This window comes from Notamacropus eugenii, chromosome 5 (assembly GCF_028372415.1).
Source record: "Notamacropus eugenii isolate mMacEug1 chromosome 5, mMacEug1.pri_v2, whole genome shotgun sequence".
Taxonomy (NCBI): Eukaryota; Metazoa; Chordata; class Mammalia; order Diprotodontia; family Macropodidae; genus Notamacropus; species Notamacropus eugenii.
Window position 1 is genome coordinate 435,581,608 of NC_092876.1, and position 9,633 is coordinate 435,591,240.

At 42.1% G+C, this 9,633-nt stretch overlaps 1 long non-coding RNA gene across 1 annotated transcript; it reads left to right on the forward strand.

Moving 5' to 3' along the window:
* Nucleotides 1–6,561: 6,561 nt before the first annotated feature.
* Nucleotides 6,562–8,972, forward strand: LOC140503111 (uncharacterized). The gene is made up of 2 exons (XR_011966704.1): nucleotides 6,562–6,786; nucleotides 8,408–8,972. It is a non-coding gene; the product is annotated as an uncharacterized lncRNA (long non-coding RNA).
* The last annotated feature ends 661 nt before the right edge of the window (nucleotides 8,973–9,633 follow it).

Sequence of the window (9,633 nt, forward strand, 5' to 3'; positions counted from 1 at the left end):
AGTCCACATTCTGAGAGCAGGAGCAGAGAAATCACATTGGTGGGGAAGGGTTAGCGGGGGATGAAGACTCAGGTCAGACACAGGGAGAGTTGAGGATGGGGGAGGGGGATTCTGGGATACATAGATTCTAGGGCACTATAATAGCTCTAGGCGCAGCTTTTATTACCAAGCAAGGGAATTACAGGGCACAGGCTATATATACTGTTGAGGTATATTACAAGTATAGTTCCAGTATACTCTGTTGGCTTAGCTCCAATATAAACGTACTCAATCAACCCTCTGGCAGGAGCTCATGTTTTAAAATAGCATTTAACAGTCTCGTTCAGATGACTCCCAGTCCCATAACCTTTTAGTCCATCTTTCACCTTGCCTCAAGACCTGGGTAAGGCAGCCAAGAGGTATAGCAGCTAGAGTTAGAAAGAGCTGAGTTCAAATCCTACATTGGGCACTTCGTGGCTTTGTGACCCTGGGTAAGTCCTTTAACTTCTCTCAAACTTAGTTTTATTATTATTATCCTATCTCACAGGGTTGCTTGGAGAATAAAATGAGATAATATATGCAAAGCACTTTGTTAATCTTAAAGTGCTTTATAAACATGATTCATTAGTACGCCTATCTTCAGCTCCATTTCCAGTTGCTGAAGCAAAAAGGATTCTTTCTTATTAAGGTCTATCTCTTACTTGACTCTTCAATTTCTGAACAGAAACATATGAATACTTGCGATTATCTTCTTTGCAATGAGGCTGATCTAGGCTGGGCTCTGGTTGTATTCTGAGCTGTTCTAGGAGGATTCATGAGGGAGATGTGAGGCAGCAGGTTCATCTCTGCAGGTACTCCCTCCAACGGTGCGGTTTGCAACATACCTGCATCGTAACTTGAGTGATTTGTCTGTGTCCACCTACACATCCTCTATAGGGACCTTCTCAATATACTAGGGACCTTCCTCTAGATCTCTTGACATTGCAGGCATAAAGTGACCAATAAGGTCCCTTTCAGCTTGAAATCTTGATTGGTGATGTTTATGAAACATATCCATCAGATTCCCTTCCAAATGGTCAAACAGACTATTTGTAGAGCATTCTGAGGTCGTATTGGTGTAATCAGCCACACCTGGAGATATATATATATATATATATACATTGACATCATGAGGACATCTTGGTCCTCTTGGACCAAACGACAACAACCTCCATTAGTTACCCCTTATTTTTGTAACATGGCCAGCTTGCTTTTTCCTCCATTCATACATCTCTCTGATGACATAGTTCTTTTTTATAAAGCATCCCCTGAACAGTTCTTTATTTGCAATATGCAGTAGCCTACTCATGTCTACCATGTATCTCCTCAGTGGCTCTTTGGGGCAACTTCAGAGACTGGGATTTTTTTATTCTATGACTCACAGGCCTATAACTTCCCTGGAAGAATATTGATGTTAAAAAGATGGGCCTTCACTGTATAGTTTCCTCTATCACAGTCAGGCGTTCTTTATCCACTTTTCCTTTCCTGTTTGCATAGTAAAGCAGAATGTCGGAGTGATTATGGATCTCATTTAGGAGGCTCCACAGTGTTTGGGGGCTTGATGCAATCAGCACATTGTCATCTGCAAACAGGAGCATCTGGAGCACGCTACTATCTATAGGGCATCCCTCTTCCATTTAGAATCAGTGCTGGACATCCTCCATCACAGTGGTGAGCACCTCTGGTGAGCATATGTCTCCCTGTTTTATGCTTGGGTTGAAAGTGATAATCAGAAGGTTGTGGAACAAAAATATCTCTATTGCTACATCTTTCAAGAACTCTTGGATGTTTTGTAATATACACCGGAGACCTTGTCTTCTGATCTTCACTTATTTATGGGTTCCTGTTACAAAACCATTCTCCTTTCTGGATCATTCACCAAAGCATGCAGCTGAAGGTCTGAGGCTCCCCAAACATCCTCCCTGCAGCAGGATGCTTTGTAGACTCTTGAACTATTAGAGTTGAAAGGGGTTTGGAGATCATTTAGATCTAGGGGTTTTTTAATGGGGATCCATAGATAAATTTCAAGGCATCCATGAACTTGGATGAGAAATAAAATGACATTTTTATTTTTATATGATGTTTCCTTTATAATCCCATATATTTTATCTTTAAAACAGAAGGGATTCCTAGGTTTCACCTAACTGCCAAAGCAGTTCATGACATTAAAAAACATCTAAGAAGTCCTGAACCAGTCCAACACCCTTATTTTACGGGTGAGAAAAATATTTTTCTTGTGAGAAAACATAAAAAGGAAATGATGCCCAAGATCCCTGAATTAGTGGCTGAACTAGAATTCATATCACCTTTGCTGTACACATTTGCAACTGCCTTCATCTCCTGCCTCCTCCCTCCACCAAGGTTTTTACTATATCTTCATTTCTATATAGGGACCACATTTATGTAGAAACTGAAACAACTTCATCCCTATCTTGGCCATCTCTCCAAAGTTACCCAAGGGACCCCAGGGAGCAGGGGGAAGGGGTGGGGAAAGATGATTCTTTTTTCTTCAGATTACTGAAGAATTTCTAAGTGTTTCTATTATTTGCTTCTGTCCCATAGCATAAAATATTTCTAGAGTGTGTTTTTTCTCCCTGCCTTAGGACAGAATATTATACTCCTATTACTCAGTCATCTTGGATTCTCCATCCCTCATTCTCTGTCTGTCTGTTTGTCTGTCTCTCCCTCTCTCTTTAGGCATTTGGGGTTAAGTGACTTACCCAGTGTCATACAGTTGAGTAACTGTCTGAGGCCAGATCTCAGATCCTCCCAACTCTAGGCCCTGTCCTCTATCCAATGTGCCATCTAGCTACCCCATGACTCATTTTCCCCACTTCCATGTCAAACCATTCTATTCCTTTGTGTCTGCAACACCCATGTTTTGGCTTCACCACCCATCCTATTGGCTTCTGCCTATCATAGTATTTCAAGGTTGATTAACTTCATCATCATGGATACTCCCTTAATATAAATTAGAGATTCTCTCTAACATGATTGGAGTGATTTCCTTTCCACATTGATAAATGGTCTCCATGAATGGCTATGACTGAACAAAATTCCTCACCCTTTATCCTTTATTAATTTAGCTAGTTGAGCCTTGGATTTTGTCATTCAGTCATTTCAGTCATGTCCAACTCTTCATGACCTCATTCCCCATTTGAGATTTTCTTGGCAAAGATAATGTAATACTTTGCCATTTCTTTCTCTAAGTCATTTTACAGATAAGAAACTAAGGCAAACAGGGTTAAGGTTAGTGAATATATATTCAATACCACGTAAATAGACTCTCTAGGACTTGGGTCATGCAGCTAGTAAGTCTCTGTCGCCAGATTTGAACTCGGGAAGATGTGTCTTACTGACTCCAAGCTTGGTGCTCTATCCAATGTGCCACCTAGCTGACTCTTGGACACAGATGGACAAAGAATATGCAATCCACCCCCAACTCTACACTTGAAGTCTTTATGGCTTTATGGCTTATTAGAATCTGACTAAGCCTGTCTTTAAGAAACCAAGGAGATCCCCTTAATGTTGTACTGAAGCATCAGAGCAGCATTTGTGGAGAGGACTGACTTCTAGAAGTTTTAAAGTACTTAAGACTTTAAATACTTATGTGAGTATACTGGATAGGGAGCCATTCATTGTGTCAGAAAGACCTGAATTCTAGTCTAGTCTCTGAAATGCACTGGATTTTTTATCTGAGCAAGTTACTTAGCTACTCAATGACACTCAGCCGTATTATTAGTTCCAGAACAGTTAGTGATCTGCTTTGGTAGTGGAAATTTTCTTACCGAAGATTTTATTCACCAATGAAATCACTAATCAGGACAAAGCAAGGCATTTTTATTTTAACACAGGCAAATCCCAGCCCTAATTCCCCTTTCTGTACATATACTTCTCTCCCACATCCCCTCTGATACATCCATTCTAAATCACATTTTTGGAGAATTTATTTTTTTTCCCATAATCTTTCTCTTTTCTGTACTCCTTTCTCCCCTAACATCCACATACCTAAAAATATTCACCCTCCTGCTCCCAGAACTGCATTTCCATTCCCTGAGGTCAGGGAATTATGTCTCATAATTGATGGTTGGGGGAAAGCCATGTTAATCTGATAGGCAGATCTGGGGGAGAAAGTCTCCCTTCCCCCCAAATACAAGGTAGATCCAAAATTCTCAGCCACTTCAATGATACATTGGCCAAGTTTGTATGCTCAGTGAGTCAATTAATAAACTCGGTTTGTTGTGTCATCAAGAAACGGTTTTCCATTACCTTTTTTTTTTTTTTTTTGCTATGGCAAATCTGTACCAAGAACTAGTATAAAATATGACTATAGAAACAGTCAACATAAAATAATACCTCTAGTGCTGGAGAGTTACATGAGTTACTTCCTAAATGCTCACTCATCTGGCAACCTCCATCACTGCCATGGTTTTATCTATCACCTCTGTGCATGTGAAATCCAAGCCTTTATTTCCAGCCCTTTCTCCTAAGTTCCAAATGGATACCCACTGACACCTCATATTCAAGCTATGCAAAGCAGAGCTCATTATCTTTCTGGTTAAACCTGATCCTTCTTCTGACTTTACTCCTTCTGTCAGTGGCACCAGCACTCACCCTAGCTTATGTATTAGCAACCTTTGGCTTCTCTTGGTTCTTCCATCCCCCACTGCCTCCTCAGATTCATTCCCCAGCCCTGGAGACTCTATTTATATGGTACCTCTTGAATATGTACTCACTTCTCTATTTCCAGCCCACTGCTGCCACCTTCGCATGAGTTCTCATTAATGTTTAACTGGACAATTGTAATAGCTTCTGTTTAAATTTTTTGTTGATGCTTTAAAATACTTTTGTCACTTCCTAATATACCTACCCCATCACAGAACCCTCTCTTCGAACCAAGAGAAGTAGTTAAGCAAAACAAACCAACACAGAGTCTGCAAATGAGAGCATATGTAATGAGCTATGCCTTTATGAAGTCAAAGAGGAGGGAACTGTCTTTCATCGTGAATTCTCTGGACTTTATATATGATCTGAATTTTGATTTTTGGGTGTTGTTTTCATTTACAGTATTATAGTAATTGTGCATTTTTTTCTCCTGCTTCTACCCTCATTTGGTCTCAGATTTAGAGCTGAAAGGCCATAGAGTCCAATCCACCAGTTTACAGATAAGGAAATGGAAACCCAGGAAGGTTAAAAATGACCTGCCTGAGAATATACAGGTAGTAAGCCCCAGAAGAAGGCTCTGAATGCAAGGTCTCATTCTAGAGACAACCTTCTTTTTTCCTCCCCTATTGCTTTCGCATCTTGACTTTCTCCACCTTCAAATCCTATCCCTTATACTTTTCCCACACTAATCTTAAATATATATAGATATGCTTATGTCCTCAACTCAGATTTTTTTCTGTGATTTTCTGTTGTTTACTGGAAGTTCAAACTTCTTTGCGTGACATTCAAGGCCTATCAAAATTTTACACCATTCTATGCCACACATTCTATGCTCCAGTCAAGCTAGGCTACTCTCTGCTTCTCTCCCCACTCCACCTGGAGAATGCCCTGAACTTCCTTTGGAATGTCCTTTCTCCCCTTACACATGAGAAAACTGAGGACCATTGAGGTTAAGTGGGTTGCCCAAGGTTAATCAAGTAGTGCACATCAGAGGTTCAATTTGAACTCAGGTCCTTTGACCAAATGGGATAATATATGTAAGGTGTTTTGCATTTCTTAAAACTGTTATAACATCATTGAACACATATTATTTTTCATAGCACAGCTTTCTGTTTGTGTATTAACCCCTAACTAGGCTGGAAGCTCTGTGAGGGCAAGGACTCTGTTGGTCTTCTCTAAACTTTGTACCTTTGTCTTTGCCTAAGTGCTTCAGCCTGTAGTGCTGTAGCTACTTCATGTTTGCTGAATGAATTAAATCTATTAATGATCATCAGTCTCTCAAACAATTTCCTATCTTACTAGAGAATTCCAATTCTGGATCCCTCCCTTCTCTCTGTCTCTGTCTCTCTTTCTCTCTCTCTGTCTCTATGTCTCTTCCTCTCTCCCATCTTTGTCTCTAATCTCAGTCTTTAGCTGTGTCTATATAATTCTCTGTTTCTGCCTGTCTCTGTTTTTGTATCTTTCCATCTCTCTCTGTCTCTGTCCCTCTCTGCCTGTTTCTGTCTCCTATTTTCTGTCTCTCTCTTACTGTCTCTGTCTGTCTGTATGTCTCCTTTGTCTGTTTCTGTCTTTATGTCTGTCTCTGTCTCTGTGTCTGTCTCTGTGTCTGTCTCTGTGTTTGTCTGTCTGTCTGTCTGTCTGTCTGTCTGTCTGTCTGTCTCTCTCTCTCTCTCTCTCTCTCTCTCTCTCTCTCTCTCTCTCTCTCTCTCTCTCTCTCTCTGTCTCTCTCCCCTCTCTCCCTTCTCTCTCTCCGTCTGGTCTAATCTTATATGCTCCTAGCACACTGTTGGCACTCGAGGCGTGTTAAGTCATAATAAGGATGATGCTGTCAGTGATGCTGAGTGCCATTGAAATGCAGACACTGTTTAACCGGTCGCCAGGCAACAACACACACAAACATTTACTGACAGGAAGCGAAGAGCTGGCATTAAAGCTGCATGACAGAGAGATGGAGGGGAGGGGGCGAGGCGGGCGAGGCGGAGGTAGACAGTGTGTAATTGGCCAAGCTGGAAGGCTGGAAGGTGGCCAACACATTAAATTTAACCGCATGTGTCATTGCCCTCCACATCCAAGGATGACGCTGCCGGCGGTGATGTTTCCCTGGTAAGCGATCAGAGCTAAAGCACCGCCGCTCTTTTGGACAGTGCCCTGCGGTCTAATCTGAGCTCACCCGGGGCGAGCGGCCGCCCCCAGAGCTCCGAGCCCGCAGACGCGGAGCTAGCCAGCAGCGCGGGGCTCTCTAAGTGCTCCTGACCCGTGGTCCCAGCCTGGGGGCTGGCGAGGCTTGCCAAGCCGAAACGCTGAAAGCAGAAGGCCACCTCTGATGCACCCACCCGCCCCCTGCAGCATCACCTCAATTTGCTCTGGCAGGACCAATCCCTCTGCGTTCTGTCGAAAGGGCTCCATGGCCTTCTGCTCTCCCTTGCTCTGTCCCCCTAAGGGTCCTGCTCCTAGGTGGGAGGGTGAGAAGGAAAAGAAGGAAAGAGGTAGAGAGGGTCCTTCTCCATCCCTCCCCGACCCCCTCCAAGCTCCTACCGTTGGGACCAAGCTCAGCCTAAGCTAGTAATTAATCCTTGCTAACTAGAAATAAAATGATTGAGGCCGTGGGAGGGGGGTGAGCAGTGCTGAGGGGTGGGAGTGGGGGTGGAAATGCAAGCTGCAGCCTCCCTAGAGGATATACGTTGTCTTTGCAAGCCCACAGAATGAATCTCTAGCTCAGTCTGAGAAGTGGGAAACATTAAAACATTCCAGAAGTGGCAATGCATTCAGTGCCCAGGCAAGAGACAGAAGTGATAGAGGAGAGGGAAGTGGTAGTCCAGTGGTTGCTGGACTTGGGAGGTGGGAGACCAGGGTTCAAATCTTGTTTGACGTTTGAAGATTTATAACCTTTGCGACCCTGGACTAGTTATGGAACCTCCCCAAGACTGCCTTTATCGAATGACCTTGGAAAACCACTCCAGCTCTCTTGGACTCAGTTTCCTCTTCTGTAAAATGAGATTGGACTGAATGATTACTAAGGTCCCTTCCCAGTCTATCAGTTTCTAAGAAAGGAAGCTGCTCTCCAAGAGGAAAGCCTTTTCTCTTTTAAATAAGGTCACCAGAATTCCACAAAAATGGCATGACAGTGAAACATAACAGCAGTATTGTAGCTTCCAAGAAATAATTATTCCTAGGAAAATATTTTTAATTTTTAGATAAACTGTTGTCTAAGAAGCAGAGAAAACAGAACATGGACAGTGACAAACGTCTGCATCTCTCCACCCCATCTCCCCTCCCCTCCCCCCTCAGCAGACTCATCATTAACCATTGCTCTAGGAGCTAAAGACTGCAGCTTTACTCCCAATTAACAGCCACATTCCAAGCATCGACCCTGTTTATCAAAGCATTAGTGGTGACATCTGGGTATGAAGCATCCCCAGTCCTGCCAGCAGGAAGAAACTGGAACTTTCCAATCATCCAGGCTCTGATGAATTGTACTCATCTCCCTTTCCAAAGGGTTCAGGGACAATTGAAACCATCGCTTCGTGCTGGACTCAGCCTCCTTTCTTTCCTTCTCTTCCTTCCTCCCCTTATTTGCTCCAGGAATTTCATTTTACATTTGGAACCAGTATGTTCCAATCTGGGAAAAAGCTGAGTGAGTGTGAGTGAGTACGTAGGCCTTTCATGCATGGAGACGTACGTGTATGTTTGTGTGTCACATAGAAATTTCTGCTTCCTCGGCCAGGTTGTGTTCCGGAGGGTCCTCCTAGGAATTCTTCAAGAACAGGAAGAGTGATTATTCTCAGCTTCCCTGGAGGCTTCAAAGCCTTCACCATCATCATGGACATCATCGTTAGTATCATCACCGCCATCATCGTCATCATCACAGCCATCATCTCCTCTCCAATCCAGCCTTCACACTGCTATAAAATTAATCTTTTTAAAGTATAACTTTAATCAAATCAACCCCTTTTTTCAAATTTATCAAATTTATTTTTCAAATTTGTTCTTTACTTAAGTATCAAACAAAGAACACTTCTATATACAATGTAGGACAGAAAAGGGAGAGAATATATCAAACACCAAATCTCCATTCCATACAGCTTGTTCTTTAATGAATTCAACATGTGACTTTCAAAACTGTCTTTCTTGTCTGTGTTTCCTTATAAATCCTCATCTGTCCATTACAAAAGGAACTTCCTTCCTTCCTTCCTTTCTTTCAACTGTCTCCAGCTTCCCTAGCCCTTCTAGAACATTCATGCAAAAACTACAATCCTTGTAACAAATAAACATAGTAAGGCAAAACTACACATTTACCATGTCAAAAAAAAATGTCTTATTTTGCACCTCTCAGTCCTCTAGAGTTGTGTCTGGTCATTGCATTAATTGGAGTTCTTAAGTCTTCTGTGTTTTTACACTGTTGTTTTTACTGTGTAAATTGTTTTCTCGGTTGTACTCATTTCACTTGACATTGGTTCAAACAAATCTTAGGTTTCTCTGAAATAGTCCCTTTCATTATTTCGCAATAATCGATCACTCTATTCATATACATGTGAATCTTTTCCCTCTTTTTTTTTTTTGATATATTTTTGGGATATAACCTACTAGTAATATCACTAGGTCAAAGAATAGACATAGTTTAGTGACTTTTCGGACATAGTTCCAAACTGCTTTCCAAAATGACGGGTCCACCTCAAAGCTACCCCAACAGTGGACTGGTATGCCTGTGCCACAGCCCCTCCAGAAAACCTTTTAAATTCTTTCCTATTATCTAGTGAATAAAATCCAGACTTCTTATCCTGGCTCCACAAAAGTCCTGCTTTGATGCTTCATCATGATGTGGAGGCAAGCCTCTGCTTTCAATGGCTATGTCTATAAAGAGTGACTCTGACAGGTTTTACTAAGCCAGAAAGGCTTTGAGTATGATCCTGGGGACAGTAGGAGGTCTGCTGTCCATAATGTAGGAGTTGG